The sequence below is a fragment of the Pinus tabuliformis genome, chromosome Q (genome assembly GCF_031772625.1).
Source record: "Pinus tabuliformis cultivar Carrire ecotype Pingquan chromosome Q, CPIR1, whole genome shotgun sequence".
NCBI lineage: Eukaryota > Viridiplantae > Streptophyta > Pinopsida > Pinales > Pinaceae > Pinus > Pinus tabuliformis.
Genome location: NC_142296.1, coordinates 321,394,850 through 321,413,655, shown reverse-complemented (window position 1 = coordinate 321,413,655; position 18,806 = coordinate 321,394,850). Strand labels below are relative to the sequence as shown.

At 37.2% G+C, this 18,806-nt stretch overlaps 1 protein-coding gene across 3 annotated transcripts in view; it reads left to right on the top strand.

The window, feature by feature from the left end:
- Nucleotides 1-18,806, top strand: part of LOC149219475 (Pyridoxamine 5'-phosphate oxidase family protein) — a 361,917-nt gene that overhangs the window by 197,948 nt on the left and 145,163 nt on the right. The window contains exons 7-8 of one of the 3 annotated variants that reach the window (XR_016249241.1): nucleotides 6,807-6,957; nucleotides 7,162-7,220. The exons of the other annotated variants lie outside the window; for them this stretch is intronic. The gene's annotated coding sequence lies outside the window, so the exon portion shown is untranslated. The remainder of the gene's footprint in view (nucleotides 1-6,806; nucleotides 6,958-7,161; nucleotides 7,221-18,806) is intronic. 3 annotated transcript variants of the gene reach the window in all.

Here is an 18,806-nt window from a genome sequence, read left to right as displayed (position 1 = left end):
TTTATTTTTTGGTGAGTTTGCTTGTTGGGGCTGGGTCCACCTTGGGTTAGGGTTGAGGAATGAAGGGAATAAAGCCCCCATTCATCCCTCATGGTAATGTTAAATTCTTAAAGTAAAAGTGACATTCTCCTTTATTTTCATTTTTATCCTTTTACTTAAATTTTTAACATTACCATGAAATGGCTCAGGATATTTGAGAGTGGTTCCAACCTCATTGGACTTCATATGGAGAAAATAGAATTTCATATCCTATTCAAAATTTAGCAGACTTAATAGTTTTCAGGAATTCAGGATCAATGGGATTGTGGCATTTCATTAGATTATATCAAGTATGAAGATATGTGATTAGCATTTAATCAAAAGCACCAAGCCATATATGTACCCTAGTGTAGGTGGTGTTAATTGTTGAAGTTTTGAACTCCTTTGTCACACCCTTAGCAAAAACTTACCTTTCAATCAATTCAAAATCATCGATCAAGCATGTTAAGCTTTTTCTACCATATTTTAAGTCTTGGATTAGGTAGTTTGATCAAAATTGGGCAATGTTGACTAATATCTCTAGACAATCGAGGTAGAGGCAAAGGCTAGACAAGAGGAGAAGAATCTAGATTCTAGATGGTTGATGCTCGAATAGTTAATCATTAATATACAATGGATGCTATATCTATCTTGATTTATGCAAAAATATGCATGTTTTCATGTCTTCTACAACTAATTTGGTATTTGGGATGTTTGTTTTGAGTATAAATGCAAAAAAATATATAAATATATATATATATATATAGCAGACGCTTCCGCAGATGCTTCGCTTCCTAGATTTTTGGAAAATGATGCTTTCGCGTCCCCGCTTCCAAAAAACGTCCCCGTTTCGGCCCTGCTTCGTGCAACATTGGATTTGCTTGAAAGCAAGCAAATGCTCAGTATGCACTATATTGAACACATCTGATGCCATGGGGCATCTTTGTATTGTATTTCTAACCTTATGCCCTGTTATTTCAGTATTTCATTTTGTAGTTAGATTTGTGTTTTTCATGTTGTTAGACTTGTTAATAAATGAGAAGCTTATATCTTTCCTGTGCTCAACGTTATATGATGATTTTTGGATGGACGCTACTTATGTTATGATGTGTGTTGCGTGGATGCAGATTTTGGATTCTCACATTTCTCCAGTGCAGCAACATGTTCCCAAGTAGAGCTAGATGTTGACCACTACGTGTCAACGACCCATAGCAGTACACTCCCTTTTTTTCGCAAAAGGGATAGTGCCTGATCGATGTGCTCGTGCCGTCCAACTATCATCATCTTATAATGTAAACCCAATCTGCATGTGTATAATGTAAATAATCTCAGCAGATCCGTGTCGCGTATGTAATCACCTAGGTAAACCTACTTTTTTGGTGATGATTTACATTTCGGGAGGTTTTTTGTCTCACTAATCTATTCTCGGATGGTCGACAGAGTTTTTCTTCATCCTTACCCCAAAGCCAGAATGGATTTTGTCACTGGGGTCTTAGGGGAGTCCTAGTATTCTAGATCGAGTCTATGTAAAAATGATTTGGGAATAATCCTAACTATTTGGTTAGGTTATTTTATTAAAAATTGCTTGATCTGCTAGATTATATTTGTGTCGCCGAACTGGGTAATTTGTGAAAGTCCTTTTCAGATGGGTTTTCCCCCATGAGATGTAAAAAATGTGAAAATCACGCTGTAAAGTGTCTTGAGGGTTGGAAAAATAATTTATCCCTTCATAGGTTAAATAATTAAATTTTTTGGCCAAAATTAATTAAAATCCTAAGCCAGAAATTCGATTAATTCTAGGTCCTAGGTAAATTTAAATTCTCCAAAGGCAAAATTTGTTAGTCCTTAAAAAATTAAAGTTTAAGAGGTCCAGGGACTAAGGTAAATTAATTATTTTGCTAAATTTTAAGCCTTTGGTCCCTGGGGTTAAGTCAAAGTCAAAATTTTGAGGAAATTAATTCAAAAATTTATGCATTTAATTGAAAAATTCGAATTTCCTCAATAATTTAAAATTTCGACAGATGAGATTAAAAGAAATTTTAATCCTTATCAACGGTCGAGATTGCTTTGACGAGAATCACTCGAACTAACCATTGGAGGATTTATCTTTAAATAGGAGGTCATTTGTCAGTCAGTTCATCTGATCTCTGGATTGTGTACAAAGTGAAAATCTCTGTTGTAATCTTTTTATGAGCAATAAAGAAAAACTTTGGGGTTAATTTCTGTTGGTGTTACTCTTCGTGGAAATACTGTAAGATGTGTCATTTTCATGCATAGATTTCTTTTTAGCCATTGATGATAACTTTCTGAAGAGTGATTTGAGTATAGGTATCTTGCTCAGTTGCTGGGGTTTGAATGATAATTTAAGTTTTGAATATAATAGTAGGTATCTCTATTAAAACTGAATTTTATTATTGTTTTCTCGCTCTATGTTGATGGCTGAATTGAGTTTTGCAGGAAAATCTTGATTTTTAGATCATCGGGCGTTCGAGGAAGTTCTCGGTTCAATCAGCCAACTCCCGATCCGTGTTTTCTGAAGAGCCTTGCTTAAATTTGATCCCGAACTTATCATAAGATATTTTTTTATGGGTGATGCATGAAGGGTTTTGAGCTTAGTACCTCCTTTAAAATTCAAAAAATTTAATTTTTTCTGTGCTAAATCGATAGATCTGGCTGTTGAGAGCCTCAGATCATCATATCTGGGAGCGGAGTCAGACTCACACTCCCAAGATCTGATAGATCTGCCATTTATGTGCATAGATTTGTAAAATTATTTTCAGTTTTCTGACTTGGGTTTTAGTTTTTAGGTCATTGTATATATCGTTTGGGTGTTGCTTGTTGTCTTGCAGCTATAGATTTGAAGGAGAAAATTGTGTAGAGTCCAGATCTAGGCCCCGAAAAGTAAGATCTGGATCTCTGGGGTTCATCAGCATCATTTTTTGTAGTCCAAGGGTGTAAATTTATTTATTTTCAGATCTGGAAATTTTGTGAGGGTTTCATTAACAAATCTGAAGCAAGTGTATTCCATAATTTTTTTTTAATCTGGAGAAATTTTCAGGGGTTTCACTGATAAATCTAAGCATTAAAACATATTGGTGTGAAATTCGTTTTCTCGATGCAGTTCCTTTGCTGCCTGGGGTTCTCTGGAAAAATTTTGAAAGAAAAGTTTTGTTGTCTAAGTTTGGGTTTTAAATTTTTTTTTTTTAGATCTCAAAAGTTTTCTCTCCTTGAGTTTTTTCCTTTGTCTATCCTGCATGAGTCCCACAAGCGGCATACGCTGCCCTTACCTTGTAAGCTACTCTCATTTGTCCGTAGAAGCTTTCACGTAGTCCCCTTAGCAAACACTGCCATTTCAATCCTTCTCCCTTCCGGCCTTTGCTCCTATGGCTCCTTCTGTGGCCTCTCCTCTACACGCAGTTTTCTCCATCCTCAAACCCATCGAGCTGCGTGTGACCTCATTGCCAAACCCTCTGCGTTTCTTCTGCGTGCTTCAGAACCCTTCCTCCTCATCTGCCAGCGTCTTTTCCCTAAAGCCCGCGATTTTCCTTTCCCTCGACCGCTTCCTAACCTGCTGTCCGTTGAACCTGCTCCTCGCTCTCTTCGTCTGTCTAGAACATGTGTATTGCCTTCTTCACGCAGCCATTCTCCCGCTGCTCATCAAACCCTCCTTCTGCTCTTCAATTGGCCACCTCTGTCTGCCAGCTCCAACCCTTCCACATGTTTTACCTGCTGCGTATACCCTCGCTGCCAGAACATTGAGCTTCGTCCTCCCTCTCCTTGTAGCGTCATTTCATTGCCTCCTTCCTCATCTCTCCTCCGTTTTGCTCCAACCGCCGCAAATTTGCACCTGCATCTCAAATAGTAAAAACATTCAATTTTCCTTTTTTATTTTATGTATGAGTGCATTAGGTTTAGGTTTTGCTATTTTTTTAAAACAAATGATTTTCATTTATTTTTATTGTTTATGTGTATACATTAGGTTGGATATGAGTTTTATTTAGTTTAATTTAGAATAATCGATTTTCATTTAAGCTTTGTTTTGGTTTAGTTTAGAGTTTCGATTTTTTTTTCTTTTTTATTTTTTATTTATTTTGATTTGATTTGATTTATTTTTTTATTTATGGTTTTAAAAATATAAAGTTTGAAAAATCTAAAAAATTAAAAAAACTTTCAAAAAATTAACTTTTTGATTCTGATTTAAATTTTTTATTAAAAATCACAAAAAATTAAAAATTTCTAAAAAAACAAAAATTCTAAAAGATTTGAAAAACATTAAAAATTTCTAAAAATTTTAAACTTTGGTGACTAAGGAGTTTAAAATAAATTGAAGGGAGGGATTTGTGCTTAAACATAATTTTTTTTTTTTTTTTTTTTTTTTTTTTTTTTTTAATGTGGCCTGTGGCCCATTAAAATTTTGATTTATTAACCGTCGACTTGTTTTACTTATTTATTTTCGTCTAAGGAATAATTGGAACCTTTATCTAAAGTTCCTTAGTATTATTTGGTGATTAAATGCATTTTTTATATTTCTCTATGGTCAAGATGCTATAAATGTTTTTTTTTTTTTTTTTTTTTTTAATATTTGCTGTAGGAGAAAGTTAAATGTTCTAGATTTGGGCCATTAAATGAAGATCATTTTAAATCTAGAATCTCTTGCATGTCAAAGTTTTGGGCATTTACATTGATGATTGTCATTATTCGTCACATATTTGAAATTTGTTCTGGATAACTTGATTGAATATAAAAGGCACTGGTCTGTAATCATTTCTGTCTTGTGATGTGTCTTGGCTACATTAGCGTTTAATATTTTCATTCGAATTAATCGAGATTCATTTACATTCATCAGGTTGTCCATCATTAAATTCTCCTAGACCCCGTGAACCACAGGCTTTCTCATCCATTTACCTTAGGGACTACTCCCCTTGACTTGCCTATGAGAGAGTCTAAACGAAGTGAGTAAGAATCAAGAGTGACAACCTTTACTCTAAGCGTTGTCGTGGTGCTTAGACACTTTGTGCGACAACACAACCCAATGCCAATTTCCAATAATTTCTAGTAGCAATCACATTAACCATTAATCACATTGACAATAAATGCAGATATAACATAACAACATATGCAGAAGACAAGCCAAGAAAAGAGGACACCAAATTTGGCCGATGCTAGGGAAAAACCCCAATGTGGGAAAAACCCTTTGATCAAATCTTCGTCTTATTATTCAATAGTTTAGCAAAGAGAGGGGACAAAAATCAATTAGATTAGCCCAATACAAAGTCAAATCAACCTTGTCAAATTTTGTATTCAATTGCAGTCAAACTTTAGCCCTAACCAAAAAGTCAACGTTGGTCAAAACAACAAAAAACCTTCTCCAATGCAGCTCGGTCTTCCTTGGTCAAACTCGGTCTGAATAGGAGGTCAAATGCAACCCAAAACAACTCGGTCAAACTCTGTCAAAGGAGAGAAAATTTGTTGTAATTTTTTGCGTGTTGACCACTACGTGTCAATGACCCATAGCAGTACACCCCTTTTTTCCACAAAAGGGATAGTGCTTGATCGATGTGTCCGTGCCGTCCAACCATCATCATCAGCCTGACCAAGATGTTATAATGTAAACTCGTTCTGCATGTATATGATGTAAATAATCTCAGCAGATTTGTGTTGTGTATGTAATTGCCTAGGTAAACCTACTTTTCTAGTGACGATCTACATTTCGGGAGGTTTTTTGTCTCACCAATACATTTTCAGATGGTCGGCAGAGTTTTCCTTCAGTCTTACCCCAAAGCCGGAATGGATTTTGTTACTGGGATCTTAGGCGAGTCTTAGTGTTCTAGATCGAGTCTATGTAAAAGTGATTTGGGGATAATCCTAACTATTTGGTTAGGTATTTTATTACAAATTACTTGGTCTGTTGGATGATATTTGTGTCGCAGAAATGGGTGGTCTGTGAGGGTCTTTTACAAATGGGTTTTCCCCCTTGAGATGTAAAAAATATGAAAATCATGATGTAAAGTGTTTTGAGGGTTGAAAAAATAATTTATCCCCTCATAGGTTAATTAATTAAATTTTCTGGCAAAAAATTAATTAAAATCCTAAGCCAGAAATTTAATTAATTCTAGGTCCCAGGTAAATTTAAATTCTCTGAAGGCAAAATTCGTTGGTTCTTAAAAATTAAATTTTAAGAGGTCTAGGGACTAAGGTAAATTAATTAATTTGATAAATAATAAGCTTTTGATCCCTGAGGTTAAGTCAACGTCAAAATTTTGAGGAAATTAATTCAAAAATTTATTTTTTGAATTAATTAAAATGTAGTTAATTGAAAAATTCGAATTTCCTCAAGAATTTAGTATTTCGACAGATGATATTAAAATAAATTTTAATCCTCATCAAAGGTCGAGATTGCTTTGACGAGGATCATTCGAACTAGCTGTTGAAGGATTTATCTTTAAAGAGGAAGTCATTCGTCATTCAATCCATCCGATCTTTGAGTCGTGTGCTAAGCGAAAAACTTTCGTGTAATTTTTTTTGAATAATAAAGAAAGACTTTGGGGTTAATCTTCGCATGTGTTACTCTTCATGGAAATACTATAAGATGTGTCGTTTTTCATGCATATTTTTTTTTAGCCATTGATAATACCTTCTGAAGAGTGATTTGAGTACAGGTATCTTGCTTAGTCGCTGGGGTTTAAGTGATAATTTAAATTTTGAAGGTAATAGTAGGTATCTCTATTTTATCTGAATTTTATTATTATTTTCTCACTCTATTTTGATGGCTGAATTAAGTTTTGCAGGAAAGTCTTGATTTTTTAGATCCTTGGGCATTAGGGGAAATCTTCGGTTGGACCAGCCAACTCCCGATCCGTATTTTTTTGAGGACCTCAACTTAATTTGATCCCGAGCTTATCCTAAGATTTTTTTTGGTGATGCATGAAGGGTTTTGAGGTAAGCATCTCCTTTAAAATTTAAAAATTTAATTTTTTATGTGCGAAATTGATGAATTTGGCTATTGAGAGCCTTAGATTATCAGATCTGGGAGCGGAGTTGGACTCACACTCCTCAGATCTGATAGATCTGCCATTCTTGTGCATAGATTTGTAAATTTTTTTGGGTTTTCTGACTTGGGTTTCTGGGCGTTTTTGTTTTCAGGTACAGGTTGTAGATCTAAAGGTGAATTTTGGTTTGAAGCCAGATCTAGGCCCTGGAGGGTAAGATCTGACCTTCAAAATCATTTTTGCAGGGATACTATCCATATTTTTGCAATCCAAGGGTTTTTTTTTTAATTTTTAAAATCTGGAAATAATTTAATTTTTTAAGGGTTTCACTGGTAAATCTTAAGCAGAAGTATAACATCTTAATCTGGAAATTTCTCTTTGGTTCTTTGGCTACCTGTCTGCTGCCTGGGGTTTTCAATTTCTTTGCTACAGAAAAATTTCAATTTTTTTTTAAGGCCCATAGCCTTTTGCTATTGCTTGCATTCTCCACGAATCTGCAAAGCCCTTTCCGTTGCCTACTTTTTCATTTGCTGCCATCGTCCCTCATCCTCATCCTCTGTCCAACTTGCAACACTCTGATCCATTCAACCCGTGGCTCCCTGCTCTTCCTTTTCACAGTCTCTCATACCATCCTCTCACTGTATATCCAACAGCTCCATTCGACTGTTCGCAGCCCTCCCACTCTATTGCTGCCTCGCTGACTTCACCTGCAGTGTTTTTCCCTTCACGCAGTCATCATATCTTCCCTCCTGTGTGCTGCCTCCGCAGCTTTCCTTCTCCCGCCGTCTCCATCTCCTCGCCCACTGCTACAACTCCCTAACCTGCGGCTCTGTCTCCCTTCCGCCGTCGAGCCTCTTTGACCTGCACAACAACAAAACGCAAACACATTCGATTTTCCTTTTCATTGTTATATGTTTCTTTTTATGTTTGGCACGGTTAGGGTTTAGGTTTAGTTCTTTCTTTTAAATTTTTGATTTCATTTAAATAAAACTTTAGTTAGATTCATTAAAATTAAAAAAAAATCGATTTTGTTCTGACTTTTATTTTGTAAATATTTTTATTCGATTTCATTTCTTTTTTTATTTTTAATTTATGATTTTGATTTTGATTAAAAAAATATAAAAAATTCTAAAATCTAAAAAATAAAATCAGAACATTATATAATTCTAAAAATTCTAAAAATTAAAAAATCTAAAAAGATTTAAAAAAAAATATATATTTTTTTGTGACTTTGGGATTGAGAATAAAATAAACTAAAAAGGGATTTGCGTTTTCACATTTAATATTTTAATGTGGCCTATGGCCCATTAAAATTTTAATTTTTAACCCTTGTATTCATTTTAATTCCATTGCATTAAAAGATTTTGATTTCTTCATTCAACTAATTGACTAAGGAATAATTGAAATTCTAATTTAAAGTTCCTTGGTGTTATTCGGTGATTAAATGCAATTTTCATGATTTTTCTATGGTCAAGGTGCGATAAATGTTTTAAATCATATTGACTGTTGGAGAAAGATAATTTTGCTACATCTTAATGTTTTGAGCATTTTACATTTAATTGTTCATGATAGTCACTTTGCCACATTATAAATTGCTCTGGGTGACTTGTCATTTATTTAGTCTTTGGTTAATTCAAATTAAAGGCACTGGTCTGTAGTCATTTTTATCTTGTGATTGTGTCTATCTATCTCAATTGACCGAGACTTATTCTAAATTCATCAAGTTGTTCATCCTTAAAATCTCCTAGAGCCCGTGTTCCACAGGCTACCCTCATCCATTCACCTTAGGGACTACCCCCCTTGACTTGTCTAGGAGAGATTCTAAACGGAGTGAGCAAGGATTAAAGTGACAACCTTTACTCTAAGCATTGTCGCGGTGGCTAGACACTTTGTGTCATAACACTGGGGTCAAGCAAAAGTCAACCCTAAAGTCAACACAGGTCAACATGTCCAAAAAATCTTGGTTTTAGTGCTAGTCAATGCGGCCTCCCACAATCAGAATTTTGACCCTTAAAACACAGTCAAACAAGGTCAAGAACCCTTTGGTCAACGTTGGTCAATGCTGGTCCGAAGTATGAAATTTTCGGCCTGTAATTTGTCACAGAAACTCATCCTTCATCCACATGTGTGAGAGAGAGAAAGATGATCCCCAAGTTGTACGAACCAATCTGTTTTGGAGAGAGAAGAATAGTTGAGTGAGTGATGTCCAAATGAGGAGAGAGGACTCTTCTATTTATACACTTTGATGTGGGTGATGAGACACATCTATTGGAATTCTTGAGGCTACATTAAGCTGAGGCCGACCTTAACAATTTGTACATGTGAGTGAATAAATTCAAAATCACACTTTTGCTTGTCCAAATGAGATGATTTATATCAAACTTGGACCTCTCGAAAAGAGGAATCCAATGCAATAATCATCTCCATCATATGAGCTGTCCCAAGGTGGAATTTGGCCCTAGTTTCCAACTTTAACAAAAACTCAAGGAAATGGCTCCTTGGAATTTGCATGAGATATTCCCTGCTTTAGATGTCAAGGAAATCCATGGATATCCAAGTTGGTGGGATGCAAATTATAAGAAAAATATCCCAAGATTCAATGGGCATTCTTCTTCAACAATGGATCATGTTGTCAAGTTCCTCAGGTATACTTCTGAAATCAACCTGGTTAATCAAGACACTCTCATGTGCTTTTTCTTTGATTTGTTTGGGTAAAGATCGAAAGGATGGCTTAAACAATATAGACTAGAGGGTATCCCTTCCATTGGGTTTCTCATTGAAGAATTCCTTAAGCATTGGGGACCAAGTGGTCGTGTTGAAGATGTCATCCAAAACTTGACTTTTTCTCTCCAAGAAGAAGGTTGCCACTATCGTAGTGAAGAGGGAGATCATCTTAATCACCCAATTGATGAAAGAAACCAAGATGGTGACGAGGAAGATTACAATGAGCTAGAGTCCTCCCCAAATCGCAAATTCGTGAGCTTGATTCTTGAATTCTCCATCCTTTGTTTGCAAGAGAGGGTCCAATGGTGCAGGTGGAACCCCTTTCTCATCTCTCCTCAATGCTTCTCTTTCATAGTGCATTGTTTTCTTATTTTCCCGCCTCCCACCCTTGTCATCCATCAGGGCAATCTTACAATGGAGGATGTGATATTGTGTTGTCCTACCTCACAAGGACTCATATGGACAAGAGATGCTATATTGATTTAATGATATGTTGGTTGCATTGGTTATATGATTACACTTAGGTCATGCATTATACATATCATGTATAGTAGTGTAGGTGCATTGCATATTCCTTTTGCATTACTAACAACATCATATCATGTTCTCATGCTAGATTAGACTGCATATAGATTAGACTTCTCTTAGAATAGATTTACTTTTGGTTTATTATTCCATGAAAAACATGGGCGATAAAAGTACGCCCACTGCACATGCTCCCAAATAGTTGTATTGTGATGTGTAGGTTACAGGCCTGTAGTCTTAGGAGATTGCTTGAGTTCTCAGGAACTCCCCATTCGCTTACATGGATCATGCACTCTATTGTGAGCTCATGTCCTAGTTGGAGCCAAATGTTACCCACCAAAAGTAGGTGACCCCTAAGAGAAATGTTTCTCCTATTCATCTCTCCCAGCCGACAACCAGTAGCCCCTGAGAGCCACCTTGTAGCCGATGTGATGAGCCAGTCATATCTTCGCGATCTGCATCAGTCATATGTCTCCTCATCTATTTTTTAAGAGCACGTGTTGGAAGGTGGGCTTCAGATGAAAATGTACATTATTCATTATGTAATCAGGTGCTTATGCTTCTTTGTATTTGGGCATTTTGGCATGGATTATGGGGTGATTTGGAAGAAAGAAGGGTTTTGGCCGTGGTCTTGTTCCCTCACCTTAAGTGGGGGGTTAATTTTCTATCCTGGTCCAGTGGGACCGCCCGTAATGGTCTATTGCTTTGGGAAGGGGCACTACTCGGGAATCCATGATTGAGATAGCGTGTCCCATCTATGCCTTTTCCATACTTATCACTTCCCCCCATACATTATGAGCCCTTATTCCACCTCCCTTCTTTGGGTCAACTGACTATCGGTTCATTGGGTTTCGGTTTCCACACATCCTCATACCTTGGGCAGGGCCTGGAAATGCACCCTAGGAGGTTGATGCAGCTAAAATAAAAGGAAAGAGCATATAATGGCCAGAACAAAAACAAAAGAAAGATCAAAATGCAAAAGATGGTTGGGACTTATAAATAAGCACGTGGGAAAAAGCCAAGCATGAGCTCTACCTCTATCATATGGCCATCACCTGGTTACTGGGCCAATGTTGCCCTATCTCATATAAGACAAGGAACCCTCGCATGTCCCAACCCCTTTCTCCTCCATTCCATCATTAATCACATGACACCTATTGATTGAAGGATGTACCAGGGACCTGTCTTTCCTATTAGGGGCTGGGAACACCCAAAAGGGTCGTCCATTAGCCACTCCTACCTAGGGAGGTCACATTATTAAGTGATCAAAGCCCCAAATTTGGAAGGGAAGCCTTGTATGAAGTGTCATTTTTCCCTTGATTAACAAGATTGGTCCACTTAGATGCACTGATGATTATTGTACCTAATAGTGAAGATGCAACAATGGATATTGTGTGTGATTGGCAGGTGGTTTTAATCATGGGCTAGGCAACTTAACTAGGACCCAAGCCACTATAGGAGCATATGACACCCTATAGGTGAAGCTTTGAGAGCCATTTTACTCCTGTTACTTGTAGAACATCATTCATATCTATGGGCACCCTTAGTACCTCAGCAGGCTTGCACTTTGCCCCATATTATTCACGAGATGATGCACTTGGAAAGTTGGATTGGCTTGCCCCAAATGGCTTAGTAGTGATCACATGGTTTGGCAGTTGATCCGAGGCTCAGATGAGTTTTGTCTCACCCCTTGAGACATGGGAGGGCTAGCACCATCCTCAGAGCCCTCAACATTGGAGCAAAACCATGCTATTTCACCACCAGGAGACCCATGAGACCAACTTTTGTGCCCCAAACCCAAAACTGGGGTCCACAGGATGATTTGCATGGAAGTCTAGGGGCCAACCCTTAGACCTTGATTTTTGGAGCCCTCTATACTCATTTTGGCACTAGAGGAGTCTAACGCTTGCCTAAAGGAGGCCTACGCATGCAATATGTCAGCGTTTCAACCATCCTATGGGTTAATTATTATGTTTTCACATTGGCTATAAGGTCGACTTGTGACCTTACCTAGTATTTGCCCATTATTTTATTAGTTGAGGGGCTAATAGGCTAAAATTAGACATCATTGGACACATATATATTAGAGAGACCTCATTTGATCTCTCTCATCATCAACTTTGTGAATTTAGACCTCTTTAGAGAACTCACACTTGCTTCTTGTGGGTGAATTGGAGATCATAGGATGCACTTTGATGTTTGGAAGCTGAGTTTTGGGTATTCTTTGGAGCTATTCTTGGTTTAATGGAAGGATATATTGCATGTTATCTTGTAAGTGAATCCTATTGTTGAATATCTTTTCTTGAATGTCTAATGCATGGAACTATTGATTCTAGGTTAAACTTTTGTGCCTTAATTTGTTGAAGAATAACTAGATGAACGTTGTGTTGATTTTACAAGTCTTCTACACTCGTAATTATTTTTGATGATTTTTTTATTTTTTCACATTTCTATTCATTATTCCATCATTCAATAATTACACAAAAGACATCAATCATATAACATTTAAGACCGTAGGATCATAAAGAGATAGTGACACAAAGAACACAAAGTTTTTACCCTGGGAAAATCTGCAATGGGGAAAACCTAGGCAACCTTTTTCTTAGAGAATCAATGCAACAAGAGATACATCAAAGTCAACTAAGCAACAAGATGACCAACCATTAAGGACCAAGTCAACCCTCCACAATTCCTTCCACAAAGATCTTTGTAACAAGGTCTCTAAGAGAGCTGAAAACGTCCAGCAACTCTGCCTCAGAGCTTGCATTGTGACACAAATATATACCGCAGAAAATGAGGTATCAAGAGGACCGAAAGTCATCCTCTATTTTAGCCTCACATCTCGGATGATGCCACATAAATAGTGCCTTAGATCTGCACACTATACCACAGGAACTTCACACTGTACCACAGAGAAAATATGCCTCAGAAACTCGCATAGAATTTGGCCTCCTTGATTTCTAGAGCGAGGACAAGTATAATGTGTCTCTTCCTTCTGATTACGACCCTTGTAATCATTCTCTTCTTTGCTGAAAATAGAGATATACTTGATGATCCGAAGTGTGTCCTTGGAGGAGACCGAATAGGCTTATTTATAGCCTTTTAATCATGCGAAAGGGTGTGTCTCATGGGCAGGCTGACTTGACTCTTGGAGGGTTGACTTGGTCACTTGTGGAGGCAAATAAAAATTTCAAATTTTCATTTTTCCCCCTCTTGAAGAGCATGCTTTGTAAAATTTTCTTTTGAATACAAAATAAATAAATACTTTTCTTTTTCTTGCAAGCATGAAGAACATGCTTCATATAATTTTCTTTTTCAAATACAATTTATATTTTTCGTCATTACATGTACAAATGATACATTATGAAGACTGACCATAGTTAAATAATTCAACGCTCCCTCCTAGCTAGGGAGGTATTCATAATGACTATCCAGATCAGTGTTACTTGGGAGCGGGAGCGAAAGCGGGGAGTGGGAGCGAAAACGGGAGCGGGAGCGACATTTTCAGAAGCTCCCGGTTTGGGAGCGTATCCTGTAGTGTTTTTTATATAATATACATATATTTTATATTTTGATACATATATGTCAACAAAAACATGTAGAATAATGAATTAGATATAAAAAACATAAAAAAACATAGATTGAACCATATAACAACAATCATCTAGAAGTTATAATCTTCATCAACCACGTCCACAAGTTAGTAACATAGTAACATACAACATATTGAGTCTCATGATTCATAAATCTTAAAGTTTCAAGCTTTCAAAATTCAATATATAACATTTATCATCATTGATCACCAAAGTTGTACTTGTAAGCTAAGTGTAACCATTACAACAAATAATAATCAACATGAAATGAAATGTTATAAAATGAAACAAATTTCAACTTTCACGAAGCATCATATTCATAATTCCTTACTAATGAATTATAATTGCCAACTTCAAACTTAAATTGTCATATATTGTTTAAAAAAAATCATAATAAATATGAAAGAGTCAATAGTTATAAAAACTACTAGAAACTAGAAAAGAGCAGTAAATCTATTATCTATTTATTATGCTTGGTCCTCTTGCCACCACGAGAAATGTCTAATTTTTTAGTCTTGTTGGAAAATCAGGATCTTTGTCATTAATATCACCCTCTAAGCATTAATACCAGAGGTATCTTTGTCATTGCCTCTGTATCTGTATAGGGATCTTTGTCATTAATATCTCCCTCTAAGCATTAACATAAGATAGAAAAAGCATAGCATGTCAAGTCAAGATTTTGTTTGAGTGATGCGTACATTTTTAGGAGGGTCATGATAGAGGAGTTCGACAACCAATGTCACTAACATCAAGGTATATAGAGGGATTGGTGCTCTTGATTAAATACGAGTTCCATACCCTAATGAATGACAAAATTCAATGGAAACATTGCAATCCCCCAATCCTGAAATCCTAAAAAACTAATAAGTCTGCTGGATTTTGAATGAAATCTAAAATTCTACTTTTTCCATATGAAATCCAATGAGGCCGGAACCACTCTCAAACATCTTGAGCCATTTCATGGTAATGTTAAAAATTTAAGTAAAAGGATGACATTCTCCTTAATCTTCATTTTCATCCTTTTACTTTAAGAATTTAACATTACCATGAATAGCATATCAATACTAGGGCCATAGACTTGATCATTAAGTTGCCCCACTCAAAAATTATTTGTTTCTTTCAAAAAAAAAATGCATTTCGAACATTACTACAAAAAAAAAATTGCAAAAAAGGCAAAACGCTCCCGAAAAGGCAGAGAGCGAAATTTTTTTAGGGGAGCGCGCTCCTGACCCGCTCTCGAGTCGCTCCCGCCCGGAGCGCGGATTGGGAGCGGGATCGGGGGGGGGGGAGTGCTCCCCCGCAACACTGATCCAGATGTTCTCTGTATACATGATCTCTCTAAGGAAAGGTATAATTCATAAATAACATCATCTATGTCAACACATTTGACCTACATCAACATCATCAATATGTACCATAACCTAGGTTAACATTCCTAACGAATGGTACTCACTCAACTAGTCACCATGATTTGTTGGGCACCTCACCTCATGTACTTTGACTAATTCAGGTTTGCCATCACCAATGGTGAAACCCTAGGGACACCCATGTCTCAACTCTAAAGGCCTCACTCTAGGCCATGATGCTAAAAAATGCACCCACTCTATCGAGTGTCTGGGCCTTAGGGACCATTCTCTCTAGAATGTCTGTCCCTCATGCTATCTCATCAACAGTCCAGGCCATGCTCCTGTTGTCCACCCATCAACCGTCTGAGTCATGCTCCTGTTGTCACCAACAGTCCGAGCCATGCTCATGTTGTTGTCACATCAATGCTCCCTCTTACTCATAGAGGGGTTCTCCACATCACCATCATCTTATCATCGACATCATCATCACTAACATCATTATCTACCATCAACATCTGCTAGTAGCAATATCTAGGTTGGTACCTAACCCATGGCTTATCATCAACATATCAGGACTCACTCTTCTAGAGTAATCTATGGTCAAATCTAGGACTCACTCTTCTAGAGTGGTTGGTCCTCAAATCTGAAGGCCTCTTACTAAGCCAAAATGCTGAGATAATAACACAACTAGCAAGCACTCACTCACCCTTCTTGGGGAACACTTTGGGCCTTGACCTCACTTAACCCTTCTTGGTGAGTGATCAGGTCTAGATGTTGAAAGACCTCACTCCACCCTTTCCTGGTGTGTGATTGGGTCCAGACACTGAAAGACCTCACTCCAGCCTTCTTGGTGTGTGATTGGGTCTAGATGCTAAAAGACCTCACTCCACTCTTCCCTGGTATGTGTTGGGTCCAAACCTTACTCAACTCTTCATGGGGAGTAATCAGGTCTCCTCAATGAGAGGCACTCACTCAACCCTATCTGGTGAGCACTTTGGGCCTCTCAGACCATTCTTCCTAATGGGAGAATGTCAATCCATTATGCTGTCAAATCAACACTTCTTCTCAATGAGAGGAGTAATCTCCAAAAGCCCCAACTTGTCTCTGAAGTGCACGAACTTCTCTCTGGGCAACGACTTCATCAAAATATCAGTTGTCTGCTCATTAGTGGAGATGTACTCGAGCCTTACTGCTCTCTTCCTGTACCATGTATTGGTACTAGATCTCAAGGTGCCCTAATTTGTCATCATGTTGTCACTTGCACCTGATCAACCAATCCTGCAAGCTGCAGTCATACTGTTTCACAACTCGCCTTTCATGCTACAACATACTCGACCTTTGAGTGCAATAGATGTCTGCTTCCTGCTCATCCATGAGATTGGAGCCCAATCAGAAGCAGTATGCAAACTCTCTATTTTCAACAATCCTTGCCCTGCAACTATACTTCTCTATTTGATACTATATTTGACTATGTCATGATCAACTGTACCATGTTGGTACTTTGATACACGTTGAGCTACATGCCTTGGCTCAACTTGATCCATCATCTTGGTTATATTGATTACCTTAACTGGGTATTCTTTTTGAAGTAGATCTTGTTATGGCAATCCTGTTTTTGCTCCTTCTGTCATTGGTGCTAACAATTATCTAGTCAAGACCCTTCATCTTGAATTTTGAGGTCAACTCCCTCTAAAGCTAAGGGTGGGTTCCTGGAGAAGCCTTGACTTCTCCCTTTAGAGCAAATCTTCCGGTCAATGCAACTTCTTTTGACACATGAGTTCTTCTACTTTCGTCAAAGAATAAATCATATAGGATCAACCTTGATCCATTAATCCAAGATGAGTCTGTACAAAGCCTTCCTTCTGCTTATAAGCATAAGACTTATATACCTCAAGCTTGAGGTAGTTCTTTCGTACACTTCTTCTTTCATCAAAGAAGACGATTTCTACATCCATTTTATGTAATAACATAAATCATAAAGATAATAAACTTTCAACAGAAGTTTACTAGAGAAGATGTCCCTTCATAGTCTTCTCCCTCTTAATGAGGTAATCCCTTGCTTTGTACTTTTCTCAAGTTGTCATCTACTACATAGTACATACTTCAGTCACCATTGACCTCTTATCGACATATAGATCAAGGCATATTTCATTCTTGTTGATCTGTCTGTTCCCTCTGAACTCAGATCTCATCACTAATCCCTATTTTTGGGAGAGTCCTCTTGTCATATCTTTGCTTTGTTCTTCCATCTGCTACCAAAGCTTTGGGAGCCTTCATTATGTACTCGCAACACTTACAAGGAGATCCTGGAAGAACAATTACAATAAAGCAAAGATTTTAAAAACAAGAGACTAACTGCTAGTAAAAATCAACGAAAGTAGTAATAATCAAAGTAGGAGACATACAAAATACTCATCTTTGAGAAGAATGTCAACTCCCTCTTGATCTATGGAATTCTTGCATCCATCTGCAACTTTATTAGCTTTATCTACATCGTCATCATGATGTCATTCCTTTCTTATAAGATCTAAGGTTTCAACTTTTAGCAGAAACATCCAATCCTAGGGTTTGTCCATAAACCCTAGGGTTTTCTTCTTCAAGCCTTGTGCTTGCTAGGGTTTACAAACCCTAGTTATCCAAAATATCCATAACCCTAGACTTGATTGCACATGTGATGAAAAACAATTAATAGTCATCCTTGGTTTCACCAAACCAAGTGGCTCAACTTCTTCAATCTATATATATATATATATATATATATATATATATATATATATGTATGTATATCCAAGAATTCATATCAATAGTAAGATTTTTCATTGCATCAATTATTTAAGTGGTTCAAATCTTAGCAACAATCGGTTCGTCTAATGTCTTAGGCTTGCTAAGTCTAAAAGTGACCTGTACTTTTAACCCTAAAGAGGGACTTAGTCTCTCTCCACTGAAGCAGACTTCTGTGACAGCGATACCTTTTACTTTTCAAAAACTAAGCGTCTTTTCCTCAAAATTGTATAACAACATCATATTTTAATGTCATTGCCATATCAATTTATCAAAGGATGGACTTCTTCATGTATCACATGTCAAACTTTAGATCTTTATTGCAACTTGGATTTCTTCAATACAAAGGTCTCTTTAAATTTCTTCTAGCTGCCTTCTTCAAAGGGTTATTAGGTCGGCTCCTTTTCTAGGTCTCATAATCATCTTATATGTATAGAACAAAGCTCCTTTGTACCTTCAAGTTGACATTTTAAGAATTTGGCTACTTTAGAGCTAAGTAACCGGATTCGTTATAAAAGGGCCACGTGTTCGAATCCTGCGAAATGGACACGATTCATTGGGGATTTGAATCCCAAAAGGGGACACGTCGTGTCCTAATGGGATTCGTACGAATCTCATATGAATCCCGTTAGGACACAACGTGTCCCTATTCTGGGATTCGAATCCCCTAAATTGAAACCCGCGCGCATAAAGAAGGCGCTGTTCCTTATGTTTTTTACCATATTTCTCTTTCAGTTTTGCATACTTTGAGCTGTGGGCAAGGGGCTAAGGGTTTGGAGCAAGGAGCTAAGGGTGTGGAGCGTTCGGCAAGGAGATTCAAGCACCAGGGA